We start from the raw sequence: 12,194 nt of genomic DNA, 5'->3' as shown, positions 1-12,194 counted from the left end.
CATTGTAGATTTGCTAAAGCAGACACATGGCTTCACAGTAGACCTCTCTTTGGAATCCCCAGTCTGTAGTGAAAAGCCTTATCTGATGGGTTGTGTTTGACTGCAACTAGTGAGATCTCACTCTGCATGTCTTATTCAATAAGAAAACTGTATTATCTCTGAAAAGAGAAGCACTGAGGTAAAGTGTCCTTATTTTTGTCAATTTGGCTCCAGTTCAGTTGTGTTAAACTAGTTTGCCAGAAGCCAATTTCCCAAAATTACAGAGTTCACAGTTATTAGTAAGGGTTGGAGAAAGCTTAATAAGATGAGGTAGACTTACTAGCTTTTGGGAACTGCACTGTTTCTTCTGTCTTTTACTCTCCCTAAAATAGTAATTTGTGCATAGGTCAGTGCCAGCCACTGGTGAATAGAGTCAAACTGAAATAGTCTCTACATATATTTTTTTCATGTGATAAATAAAATCTAAGTAATTAAGAATTGTAAAATTTGTATGAGAATGCATGAATTCTTGACATGTCGGAATTTGACTTTCAGCAAAACCAGATCCCTCTCCTCTTACTTGCTTAGGACTTCCCTCACTCAACATTGTTTTCAAAGAGGGATTGAATAGGCGACACTGGTAAATGCAGAGGTTTGCAATATTTTTTAAGCTTTCTGCAGTTTCTTAGGCACACGCAAGGGCAACATTTCCCCTAAGACACAGGAAATGTGCAATGTTTTAGCCTCTGTTTCATTCTATTTGGGCTGAGGCCATAAAACTAACTGGGAGTTTAGTGTCATTCATGTGTCAAGAAATAAAGGCTGAGTGAAAAGAAGCAGCAGTGAATCTGGAGAGGAGGGAATGGACTAAAAGATATCTAGAAATTAGAATCCAGGGCAGGAGTTGGTGAGGGGTATATGGGTTTCTGGACCGTGTTTCTTGGTGGATGTGGTTACAACTTAGAATAAAGGATATAACGTATAGAGGAGGAGGATGAACAAATGTGATACTTTTTTTTTTTTTCAAATTTCAGGTCCCAATATTAAGGTGCATCTTATACATGGGAGCATCTTATACATGGGGAAATATGGTAAGTTTTATGCTTTAATATTTACATGTTTGTTAAAATCTATAAATCTTTTCTTTGTGTGTTGTTTTAGAAAATGGTGCTATTCAATGTCTTCTTTGTTTTCTTGGTTAATGAGCTCATTTTGCTCCTGGAGGTCTCAGCTACTCTGATAGGATGGAGAATAGCAAAGGCTGGCCTAACTTAAGCAAAACATAGTTCAGGGATGAACAGTGGATGGTCAATGGATGGGTCACATGTTTCCATGTCTTTAGCTCCAGAAAGCCACTGTTGCTGCCATACCTGACCAGATGAGTCCATGGGTTAGGTTTTCATGCTTTCCACTATCCCTTTTGTAACATCCTTTGCCCAGAATTAGGAGAAAACATCCTGGGTGTTTGAAGAGCAAGAAGGGGAAGCACCTTGTGAGTTAAAACAGAGTCACTGTCTTTCCCTCACATCCTCTCAAGCACCCTCCTAATGTTGTTCTCAGAGACATCTGAGCATTAGCTTTCAGATGCTCTTGTTGTCTCAAGGCAATGGCTAATGAAGGCATGACAGACATTCATACTGTTCCCTACTTTATCCTCATATATCTTTACTGGGTTTTCTTCTGCCTCAGGCCAAGGCTATTATTCACAAACAAGTTCAAAAACCTCCTAGCCAAGATTTTCTAAATTTTCTATCTTGATTTTCAACCATTTCAAAATGAAACATTGGCCAGGGAGCCAGTTAGGGAATACATTTTATAAAATTGTAGTTCCAATTTGAATTTGGATATTAAACACATTAAGAAAATTCTTGCCTTGGGCTCATAAATACTTGACCTTAGACACTGGAACTTGTCAAACACCAATGATATCTGAACAACATTTAAATAAATGATCTGATACTGAAAAGATTAATTTTGTTAGCAAAAACTGTCACAATAATAGAGTAATTAAAATTATTTTGTGCATTACTATAGTTTAATGACTTTGAATCCATTCTGTTTTATTTTTTCCATGAGAACATTTTTAGAGATTTTTTTACTCAAATTTGGAGTAGAAGTGAGTGGTGTTTTCAAAGGCATTTTCCATGAGCATGTTCTGTGATATTTCAAGGGCAGCTCACAAGGAGGAAGCTCAGAGGCCAGGCGAGCCCATTAGTGAACCACAGTATATGTTAGAGAGTAGAGTGGGGAGCTGGCAGCTAGACTGATGCCAATGATGAAAATAACAATGCCAATGGCATTAACACCAATCGACAGTACTTGCCTGAGTTAATATATGCCTACAATGGAACTTGCCAGATCACAGAGTAGGGGACGCCCCAGCTTTAAGACCTCATAGTTGAGTTCTACATTAACTTTGTGCCATTTTTTCAAGCCCTGTATATCTATCCTGCCAAATCACTGGAAGTGGAAGTCTTCTAAATTTTAAAGTTTGGAAATCATACTTTTCAAATAAAAACTTTTTTCCAGACTTTTTTTTGAGATTTTCATTATTTAAATTATACTTTCATTGATTTTACCATGCTGGGACCAATAATTCTAATTATTCATCTTGCCCTGCTCCCTCAGCTCACTGAGGGTCCTGGGGCTTGCTCATTCATCACCAGTCAGCCAGCCATGATTTGGTATTCCTTTAGCATCTCTAAGTCAGATTTCCTTGACACAGCCAACAGAACATTCTGGAGGACATGGCTGAGTCTATCATTTCAGTCTCTAGAAAATGTGCTCAGGAACTGTTATTCTGTCATTGAGGTATCATTACCTATGGGTGGTCTTTCCAGCTCCATGAATCAGAAACAATTCTCTCCAGGAGCAGTGTCCTCATATGTTGCAGAAATCTCAGGGTGCTGTAGGGTGAAGACAATATCCACAGTGAGCAGACAGGTGCATTCTTTCCCTCTGCACTTTCCTGACTCATTTATAGAAACACAGGAAATGGTATTGCCCCCCAAAGGCTAGAGTTTGCAGATGAACATGTGGGACTTCAATGCAAACTGGAGCAGGCACCTTTGGTGGAGGGAATTTGGGAGAAAGATTCAGCAATGTGAGTTCACATTGCTGTTCTCACATAATACCCATTCAAAACCACACATGTGGTCTCCAAAGGGCTGATTCTGGATGACTATAGTTTACACTGTTGCATCTGTTCTACCCACCTTCAGACATCAGGAACATGAGAGCTTAAACAACTGGTTAATTTCATCTGAATCCTCTTTGGGGAGTAAAACAAAAACCAAACCTAAAAACACTTTGGTAAAGATCCAAGGTAAACCAATTACATGTATTCATGTCTCAATTTCTGATCATTTTCATTTTGCGTTATTGAAAACTTAACCACTGGCATGAGGGCAGCTCTAGAATACGGGTGGTAACTTTCCCGTCATGTCATTCTGGACTGAGGAGTGTAGATTACAGAATTATTCTAACCAACCTGTGTTTACTCATTCATGTGTCAACAACTTTTACTTCATTATGGCTCTTATAATGACTGTTACTGCCCTCCCAGGTCAGGACTGAAAAATCCTATATAATATTAATGAATTCACCAAATTCTCAACAAATAAGCACCTGATATCAGATTTTTTATAAATTATTGATAAGAAAGGCCAAATGCTACCAAGCAAACTTGAAATTTAAAGGGCTTTTTCTATCCCTAAATCTGAAACTAGAATTATAAATGAGCTTATACAAGATCCACCACTCTTGGCCTTAGGGCCACGATAGGTAACAAAACAGAGGAGACCTAGTTTGAGCATCAGGTCAGCTTCAATTTCAAAGTTTCACAACTGAGTCCAACATTTATGTTATTCTATGTCTATGCCAGGTTATTCGCATCAAATCTCCGAATACAGATTCCCACATGATGGCTGGTTGGGGAGTTAGGGACTTTCCTGGAACCCCTGAAATCACACTGTCCACTTAGTCATTTTCTCACCCAGGGAATAATTTATGAACAAAATTCTGCATAAATAACAATACTCTTTTTCATGTAAAACATAACAACAAGGAAAGAAACATGTATTGGACTGTTTATGTGGGTTATGTGCATATAAATCCTTCTTCATGGCTGTTTAAACTCATAGAAATTACTCAATTTGGCTAAGCCCCAGTTTCTTCATCTGTAAAATGGAGCTGATACTGCAGATGTCACAACCCTGCATGAGAATCACAAGAACGGAGGTACCTTGCATTTCACAGATGTGCAGGCTACCTTGATGCATTTTCACCAGTGATCACAAGAAATGCTCTGCCACTTTCAAACTTTCCTTTTTTTCCCACCTTGGTTTCCAGGACTGTTTTATTTCCTCAGGACCCCCATTTTATTAACTGAAGGTGCAGCCTATAATCTAGTTTACCACTACATCCCAAATAGTTGCTGTGTGCTGTGGGCACACCTGCACAGCACGCCACTGTAAGTGTCACAGTGATCGCTGCCATTGGCTCTCTGGCCCCTGGCATTGCTGGCCCCAGCAGCAGGTCAGCTGGCAATTCTGCAGTGTCTGAGCTGTCTCCAGGAAGGGCTTACTCAGCAGCAATACCAATTGCTTTTAAGTAAAATTGAATTTGCATGATGAGTGCTTGACTGAGTTTATACTCTTTCCACCACATCAGGAGCTTTCAAGAAGGAACTTCAGAGGCTGAAATAAAGGAAGATGAAAAGGCAGAAACTTAATAGGAAGCAGACAGTGTGGATGTGACTGCCAAGCACAGCCTGCGTACCACTGCGACTATGACAGTAAATATATCAGAGGTTCTTTTTTCCTTATCTTTCTCCTTTTTAAAATGGCATTCCTCCTTAAAAGTGACAAGAGATACTCTGATACTGAAAGCATAAGAAATATAGAAGAAACACAGCCAAATGTAGAGACTAATTCGAGTATTAAATCTACAAATAAGAAGGCTCTCTGGGTATATCTTCATAAGGAAAGATGGTGCTGTTTATTTAGGGATTTAAAGGATGTAACTGTGCAGGGTAATTCAGTAGGGGAACAACTATGAGTGAGGGAAAGGATAAAAGGAAAAGTCACTGATTGGGAAATGGAACAAGCTATTGAAAGTGAGTATTCACAATGCCCACTGTGTGGTCAGGACCTAATTTTAGAAGTGCAGTTCACAAGCACCATGGTGGGTTTTGACAGTCAGGCCTGTCAAATGTACCTTCTTCTTCTTCCAAGTTTTTTTTTTAAATGAGAGGAGGGAAGATAGATTCCCATGTGTGCCCCAACTGGGATCCATGTCAAAAGCCCTGTCTGGGGCCGATGCTCAATCAACAGAGCTATCTTCAGTGTCCGAGACCAACACTTGAACCACTCTAGCCACTGGCTGTGAAGGAGGAAGAGAGAGAGAGAAGGGAGAGAGGGAGGGGTGGAGAAGCAGATGTGTGCTTCTCATGTGTGCCCTGACTGGTAATCGAACCCAGGACATCTGTATACCGGGCCAACACTCTATCCATTGATCAAACCGGTCAGGGCCTAAAATGTACTTTTTAAAAGGTTTATTTTGTTACTACTGGATTTCACCTGTATTCTAAAGGGCTTTCAGTAACGACTTCATTAGAAGAAATACCAATAATATTTACCCCATTTTTTTTCTTTGTGACAGAGACAGAGAGAGACAGAGAGAGGGACAGAAAGGGACAGACAGGAAGGGAGAGAGATGAGAAGCATCAATTCTTCATTGTGACACCTTAGTTGTTCATTGATTGCTCTCTCATATGTGCCTTGACCAGGGGGCTACAGCAGACTGAGTGACCTCTTGCTCAAGCCAGTGATCTTGGGCTCAAGCTGGTGAGCCTTGCTCAAACCAGAGAAGCAGGCGCTCAAGCTGGCAACCTCGGGGCTTTGAACCTGGGTCCTCCGCATCCCAGTCCAACACTCTATCCACTGCACCACCGCCTGGTCAGGCAATATTTACCCCATTTTACAATAACTCTTTCTAGCAAAAAGCGAGCTCTGTTTGTGATTCAAGGGTTGGCATTTGGATCAAGTAAATTGACATAAATTAAAATATAGAATCTTAATTTCCTAAGTCACTTTTAACAACCCAAGGTTGCATTTTGGTACCTACTATTTATATGCTAAAACAAGAAATTGGTGTCATGAACTGAGTAGACATGTTCATGTCTATTCCAAAGTTTGAAAGAGTAAGAAATATTTTAATAAGTGTCTATTGAACTTATTGATCCCATAATATATTTGTTAGAAATCGTGGAAAATCTTATGCCTTTAATTTAGCATATAAACCAAGAGTTATTTAATTATTAAATAAGAACTATTGTGTGGGCATTGTTTAGATTTAATGTTCAGGAAAAAAATGTTTTATTTTTAAATGAAATTTTCTAGTTTTCAAGTTTGTCTAAAAAGATATCACTATGTATTTATCTTCAAAGTCCCTCCTACTTTGAATATTGATGGTAGTCAGTAAAGTAAAAAGTATCCCATTTTGAGTGCACTAATTTCAGTCATTTTTTTAAATTTCATATCCATTATCTATTCTTACCATACGCACCACAGCGTACTCCTAAATTAATGCTGACTCTGCTTATCCTGCAAGATATTATATGGGTTTTCCAACCCTTCTTAAAAACTAGTCTAATAAAAGTGATTAAGTTAAAACATTATACTCTATTGGAACAGACAGACTCATGACTTGAAACATAATTCCTACATTAATTTCATATTATATTAACTCTGATTAGCTCAATAACTGAGGGGACATAGTATAGTAGATATAGTATGGTAGCCAGGAAAATAAAACCACTGTATTAATTTGTTATTAAATATTATTCTTAGACATAGTCTAGTTCCTGGCTTTAGGCAATACCTTTAAATAAACTGAAAATAATCTATTTCCTTATTTCTTAGCATTCTGGATGCCTTTTTCTCCTTATATACTATTAACAATACTATGGAATGACAGTAAAATTGTAGAAGATAGGATAAATAAACAATGCATACTGACACCGAAAATCTGTTTAAAAATATGTTATTGATGGAGACAATTTTCTCCCTTGAAGGTGAGCTCTTCACAGTCTTATCCAAAAAACAGAAACCTAGGTGGTTGAGTTAAACGGCTCTATGTTCGTGGCAGATGATGACCATGGTGAAATTCAGACTTATGGATTCAGAAGTGTGATGAGATGTGAGTCATTGGCTGTCCACAGGACTACCAAAACAAGGAGACTAGAGGCAACACAGTGATTAAGCAAAAGTTGGGACAAAATGGGGACTTCCCAGAGCAGTACACAGATGATGGCTCTTCAGTGTTTAGTCCTGGGAATCCTGCGGACACTGATCCATTTCTGAAAGGGATGGAAATATTTCCTTATTATCAGATAGTCTCTCCTGGATAGGGCAGGACATGGTTATCCAGCGACTTGGGAAGAAGACTGCTGATGCTGACAGAGGCCCACTGTTGTGTGTTTGAAGTACAGTAACCTGCAGGGTTCTGTTGAGTGACTTAGTCCTCCATGTCCTGGGTGCACAAGCCCTTTACTCTTGTCTTTTCATATTTGCATTCCTTCATTAATGGTCTTGTTCATTTGTTGAGGTCTGTCTTCCTATCCAGACTTAGCTTTAAGGGTGTCAGGGGCTAGCTTTGTTTAGTATTGCCCTAATCCCTTTCTTTGTTTCTAGGATAATGTTCAACTCATAGAAGATATTTAACAAATGCTACTGACTTAGAGTTATTAACTCTGAGGGGCTTTTCTGCTGCTAGATTAGCTACTGGAGCTGTCAGTACTTATTTCTGAATCCCTAAAGAGTGATGTCGAGGGCAGGGTTCCCCTACTCTCAGGTTTCCCGAGGGGAAAGTATAAACTATTTTCTTGTTATTAGCTTATTTCAGTACAAGTGAATTGTAGATTAAAATCAAAATTCAGTTTACTCATTTCAATATTGATTATTAAATTACTGTAGACTTATCTTTAAACTTGAAGGGATTACACTAAAGTTTAATGATGAAGTTGATCATTTGTATTTATTAAGCACTCTCAGAATACTTTGCATGCATTATCTCATTTAAATGGGCCTCATTAATGCACTTACAACTTGGAATATGAAAGAAGGAAATGAGACCTGATGGAAATAAACAGAGGTTGGCGGCAGTAGGTTAATAATAATAAATACTGCAATGATTAATAAATAAATAATACATGAAGGAACTCTGTGTTTTGAGTACCCACCATGCTGAACCTACTTTTGCACACTTCTGTCTTGTACGTACTGCACCCTTCAGTGAGCGGGTCACGGTGCCTGGAAAGCTATGAAGACATGTAGGTCATCATGAGAACTAAAACAGTGTCATTTAACCACCGATCATGAACACATACAAAAAAAGTAATGTCTTTAAAATATTTCCTTGATAACTTTTCTGTCTCTAGAATCCTCCTTATAAATGTGTCAAGGACTGTCCTTTATGAAGGAATTTCTTCAGCCCCTGTGTCTCTCCTGCCAGGTGCCCCTGTGTCTTCCCCCGGCTCTTGCATCTTGTCTACTGTTGCTAAGACTGAGACTGAGATTTCCTCTTTCTGGGAAGGAAACAGATTTGGCTGAGCAAGAAGAAAAGCTTGGAACATCACCGTCCTCCCACCAAAGCAAGTTATTCTTGCTGTTTGTGTTGTTCATCATAATTCTTCTCTTGATACATTACCATGTTGAGTTTCTCCCCCAACAATCCACCAACGAACTCCTTTCCAAAACGGTGAAAAAAGATAGAGATTGAGGGAAAAGCAAGGCCTGTTCTCTCCTATCAAACATGATGCAATCCTTAAAGGAATCCTAAGGAGTGGACTACACCTGACGCATGGGCCAAGTGTTTCAATGAGCTCCCGGGCTGTCCTCAAGAATGGTGCTATCCGGAAAAGCAGACACCCTAAAATGTGTGGTTCCGTGAATTAGATCACACGCAGTCTTGCGTGTGGGGTGAGGTCCATGCGGTAGTGACTACCATGTGTTCTGGGAAACGCGTTCTATTAAGTGCGCCCATCCTGAGGCGGTGCAGCCGCGCTGTGACCATGCTGTCGGGGCTCTTATACACAGGAGTGGATTCGTGTGCGCCGCAGGGAGCACAGGTGAGGCACGTGCGCACTTACCTGCGGCACCCACGCAGCAGCAACCACGCGAAGAAGCCGCCCTGGGTGAACCCGCACAGGCAGCACACCACAGACTGAGTATGGCCGTCTGGGGCACATGCTGGACTCGGTGTGTCACACCGCAATACAGGTCACATATCACTTCCCGTGCCTCAAACTCACCAATCAGGGACCAGCCAGCACAAGCTCTCTACTCACTACCGCAGCGGCCCTGCTGACCGTGCACTCTAGCCATCAGTCCTGACCTTTTTCTCCTTCAGTGTTTCCTAATGGCGGCCGCTGAAGGGCGCCACGTGTCCGGCAGAACCACAGCAAATAGTCCAGTGATCACCCTGGGTTAGAAAGGCTGGGAGAGGCCCGGGCCATAGCCTCACTGTGGATAGACTAGAGGCCCGGCGGTGCCTTGGAGATGTCAGCACGATGAAGCATCCCTGGGGCAGGGCTGTTTCCACTGCATGATGGGATATTTACAAGCATGCATATATTTTGTTATAGTGTTATTATTTGTATCAGGAGAATGATGTATTGAAATATTTTGCAAAAAAAACCCCCAAAAAACATCACCCTGCTTTGTGGATGATGAGTAGGCATATGCCAATGACAAACCATACTTTTATTTCTAGCTTTCTGAAATAAAATGATTAATTCAGGTAATGACCACACCAGCTATAATGATTCTAGCAAATACCTTTTGTTTGCTATTCAAAGAAACAAACACTGAGACACAGCTATACTTGACACCCCATCTAGTAGATGCACGGTTGTGATCACTTTGGGGAATGAGGACACTGAGCAATTTTAAGGATTTTTTCCCCTCTTATTTTATCTTGTTTTATTTGGACTGTATTTACACTCATTGCACCTTAACAGTCTTTGAAACTATTTTCTTAGAATCTAACTCCGGGCATACAGGTGCAAAATTTGAAAACAATACTTGTAGTTCTCTGCAGGTGAGTGTCTCCAAGTTATACTGACCACAGCTTTTGCTGGCAGGCGACCTTCCATGGCAGCTAAATCCCAGAATGGGAGAAAATATTGCATTTATGTCTCAGCCAGAGGTGGATTAAGGTCGGATAAGGCCCTGGACGCAGAAGAAAATATTGGACCCCTTGTCATTAGAAAAAAGTGTAAAGTTGGGGTTTTGCGGGGCCCTTCAGAAGTCAGGGCCCAGAGCGTGTCCTGGTGCACCAACTGTTAAATCTGCCTCTGGTTTAAACTCACTTTCTTTTTAAATTTGTTGTGTGATGCTGTTGCATTCTGTTCAGACTGCTATAGTAAAATACCACAGACAGGATGGCATACAAACAACAGGAATGTATTTCTCACAGTTCCTGAGGCTGGAAGTTCAAGATCTGGGTGCCTTTATAGTCAGAGGAGGGTCACTTTCACATCTCATTGTGTCTTCACCTGTGGAAATGGGGAGGGAGCTCTGTGGACCTCCTTCGTCTAAGGGCACTAATCCCATTCATGAAGGTTCCACCCTTACAACCTAAGTATTTCCCAAAGGTCCCACCTTTGGGGTTTGGATTTGGATGTGTGAATCAGGCTGGGGTACAAACATTCAGACAAATGCAGACTCTATAAAGTTATTTGATTTCATCCGGAAATTGTATTGTATTTTGTGAAATGAAATAAAATAGTCTTTTTTGCCTTGATTACCTTATTAGCCTATAGAATGTAGGTAATAGGCGTGGACATATTGATCATGCAGGATTTTTTTTTTCTTTTTGTGAAGGTAGTTGGGCTCAGCAGGTGCAAAAGAGGCAAGATGAGGAGATTTCATTGTATCCTGTACTGATCTTATGTAGTTTTCTCTTGTGAGGATGAGCTAGAAAATTATTAAATTTTTCTTTATGTGACATTAGATAAGTCTGTTGAGAATTATTAGAATGAAAAATTTAGAGTATTACTGAAAATAACCTTGCTTTGACTAAGAATGTACATTAGACTGTAATGCATATCCACTAAGATATTTATTTCTATAACTAAACACAATATGAATATTTTTGTGAAATACCTTTAAGATTGATTTTCATATACATCTGTAATATAACAATCAAATACTTGTTGCTTCTGGACTGTCTTTGTAGAACTTGCTTATTTGGTGCTCAGGAGGGTCACATGCAGAGTCCATTCTACAATAATTGAGCATTTCAAAAACTTATTATAATATATGTGAATAGAAATGTGAATGTTAGTATGCACCAAATTACAAAGCTACTGAAATATCTCTCAGTTTCTTTGTTGGAGTGGCTGGACTTAGTTTTGCAATTCAGTGCAAGGATCGTGTTTTATGTACCACCAAAGGGAAAAATAACCTTCCAGACTTAAACGTCGGTACTATTGGTGCAAAGAGATGAATCAGACAGAGTGTATCTGGAAAAGTGCACACCAGGGGTGCACACATGTTTCTGAGGGACCTGTGAGTCAAATTTGTGTCATCATTCAGTCAGATCCCAGCAAGTCTTCAAGGAATGCACCTGCAAGTGCAGCGTCCCTCAGAACACTGTCTGATGCAGTCTTGTCTGTGGTGGAAGGGACACATCTGGGTAGCACCTATGACCTATCTTGAGTATCAGAGAAGAACAAAGGGCACTTCTGGCATTTTCAGAGTTAAACAGCAGAAGAAAAATATTCTTAGCATCACATCTTCTTCCATTACTTGGTTAGATTTCCTTCATATGTCGGTTTATGGGAAACAAAAAAAAATCTGTGCTTGAAAAAATTAGGGATTCTCCAAAACTTAGTATCTTCTTTCTACACTGTAAGAAACCCAGGAGTTTTGGGATTCTCCCTACAGTGTGGAGGCTTTTGGTCAATGTTCTAGATTGAGCATTCTGTTTAAAATTTTGCCTTCTCTGAGCAGAGACCAACCAGTGTCCAGCTATCAGACCTTGGAAATTAGCCTTATGGGGACGTAATAAGAACTTTGTACCGTGTCTTCCTCAAAGCCTTGAGACGATTAAAAAACAAATCACAACTGTTTTTCATTTTTGATTCTGTGACACAGACTGGGGACAGATTACTTTACGGGTTGATGTATCATGTGACCCTGGAGCACATT

The sequence above is a fragment of the Saccopteryx bilineata genome, chromosome 3 (assembly GCF_036850765.1).
Source record: "Saccopteryx bilineata isolate mSacBil1 chromosome 3, mSacBil1_pri_phased_curated, whole genome shotgun sequence".
In the NCBI taxonomy this organism is placed as follows: Eukaryota; Metazoa; Chordata; class Mammalia; order Chiroptera; family Emballonuridae; genus Saccopteryx; species Saccopteryx bilineata.
Note: the sequence above shows the minus strand (reverse complement) of the source record.